This window comes from Engystomops pustulosus, chromosome 5 (assembly GCF_040894005.1).
Source record: "Engystomops pustulosus chromosome 5, aEngPut4.maternal, whole genome shotgun sequence".
NCBI classification, from domain to species: domain Eukaryota; kingdom Metazoa; phylum Chordata; class Amphibia; order Anura; family Leptodactylidae; genus Engystomops; species Engystomops pustulosus.
The window spans coordinates 132,784,735-132,787,309 of NC_092415.1; the positions used below are offsets into that span (position 1 = coordinate 132,784,735).

The 2,575-nt window shown below is 42.5% G+C and overlaps 1 pseudogene; it reads left to right on the top strand.

Annotated features, from left to right (window-relative positions):
• Positions 1-210: 210 nt before the first annotated feature.
• On the top strand, positions 211-1,334 carry LOC140134137 (trafficking protein particle complex subunit 4 pseudogene; annotated as a pseudogene).
• Positions 1,335-2,575: the final 1,241 nt, after the last annotated feature.

Here is a 2,575-nt window from a genome sequence, read left to right on the forward strand (position 1 = left end):
TCATATTACAGTAATCAATCTGCCAAAACAGTTTTAACAGGAATGAAAATGCAAGAGCTGGTTATAACCCCGATTCAGATCTTCAGGTTACTTCAAGATTCTCAGATACTTGGCTGAATTATGGAATGTTATAGAGAGTCAAGTAGGTGATAAAAAGTCAGTGGGTCGAAGTGACTTTACCGGTCAGATGTCAGCGAAGACTACAGAAACATGGCAATCTTCAATGTTTATGTGGTCAATAAACCTTGTGGTCTGATCTATCAGCTGGACAACCAGAACCCACACACTGATATGGAGAAGAGGTTTAGTTACCCCCTGGACCTGGTCCTCAAGGTGCACGATGAGCAGGTGCTCTTGTCTTTTGGTCAACGAGACGGAATCTGAGTGGGACATGCTGTTCTCTCCATTAATGGAATAGATGTCAATGGCAGATACACAGCAATAGGAAAAGAAGTTCTGGAATACCTGACGACCTCGTCCAATTATGCCTTCTCCATCCACTTTGGATGATGCTGGCCTCCAAGTTCCACTCGTTATTTGCCACAGGAGCCAGGAAGTACATAGAAATGTTGTAAACAGACACCTTCAAGCTGCATTGTTAGGCCTCATGCACATGACCGTAAGGTCTTTTTTGTTCTGTATATACAGCTGCTTTCTGGCCTCAAATACGGGACATATTGCAAAAGTTTGGCAACTTATGGCACCGTATCTATATATAATATGGTGGGCTGGGAAATGATGGATGGCTGATAGAATGCACCTCCCACTGGTTCTGGATACTGCACATATATAAGGTAGCATGCGATGAACAGCCGTATGCAGCACGTATTTAGCCCGTGTTTCATATATTCTCATTGACTTCTATGGGCCATATAGAACGGAAATAAGGTGGAAAATAAGATGCTCTATATTTTATACGTCGTGCTCATGGTACGGTGGACAACATGGCCATGTACATGGATGGCTGTATTGCCCATTGGAACGCATGGGGCCGTATGCCAGCTGTATATACAGCAATTTGAATACATTCTCTACACGTTTGTGTGCATGGGGCAGACACTGACAGATATAAAGTTCAAGGTGCTGTCAGACCCTCGCCAGGTTGGCATGGACTCTTTGCTTTCCAGATTTATTAACTGTATTCTGACTACACTCTCAAAAAAAAAAGAAATTCCTTGGGGATGCCATTTAGGTGTGAACTTTTTGACCAGAAATTTAGGACTGCCCCGGAAGTAGCAGAAAAAGCCGATTTGGACCCAATTTTTAGCTTCCAACACCAATACTCCTTCATGAAAAGCAGATGCAAGGATAGTCCTCTGTGGGGACCTTATTAACACCTGAGGTTCCCTCATCTAGAATTTTGACATTAAACAAATCTTAAGGAGGCGTCCGCTCCAATGTGTAATAAAGATCCTTCACTAGTGACATTACACTACACTAACCCGTGCACAAGATGCCATGTTGTGGCACTTCTGCCAACTAGAATAATCTCAAGTTTCTGGACTTTATAAGCAATCTGGGCACCTAATCTGCCATTTTATGCGTATGGCACATGAAAATTGCTACAAATATTAATTTCATGGTTACACTTGAAAACAATAAAATGGAAATGTTAAAAAAAAGAAAAACCTGCTGCATCCCAGGTTCTTGTTGATCAGGCTGAGGGGTACATCACATTTAAACAACTGTAATTAATACAGCCTCTAGTATTTACCATATATCATCCCCAGGGATTTCATGTATCCAGCCCCCTGTAATGCATATATCCAGCCCCCCAAAAATGAATATATCCAGCCCTAAGTAAAATAACAAAATATTAAAACTTTACTTACCTTCTTCCTCTCCCCCGTGCGCTCCTCGGTTTATGGCAAAGCAGGGAGCATATTTTTCAGTCGTTCTGCCATAGACACAAGTATGCGATCGCCTGAATGGACCACATTGTAATCCACCATTGCAGGGGTGTATCTAGGAAAGGCTAGATCCCAAAGCAAACCACTGAATGGGGCCCCCTTTACCCCATTTACGGTTCAGAGGTATAAGGAGTGTATGAAGAGGGCTCACGGGCTGAGTCCTCTGCATACAAAGGTGGGGGTTTTTGCATATTGCAGAAAACCCCCACCGCTAATAACCGCGGTCGGTGCTTGCACCGATCGCGGCTATTAACCTTTTCATTCACGTAATCTTTATCACGATCGCCACGCCCCCGAACGTCATCAGGGGGCGGCGATCGGTTGCCATGGTAGCCTCGGGTCTTCGTTTGACATGAGGCTACATGGCTTCTGAAGATTCGTTACAATGAGCCAGTGGCTCATTGTAATGAATGTGCTGCAAAAATGCCATATATTGCAATACAGAAGTATTGCAGTATATGATAGGAGCGATCTGACCATCTAGGGTTAATGTACCCTAGATGGTCTAAGAAATAGTGGAAAAAAAAAGAAAAAAAAAGTTTAAAAAATAAAAAAAATTAATAAAATTCAAATCACCCCCCCTTTCCCTAGAACTGATATAAAACATAATAAACAGTAAAAATCACAAACATATTAGGTATAGCCGCGTCCCAAAATGCCCGATC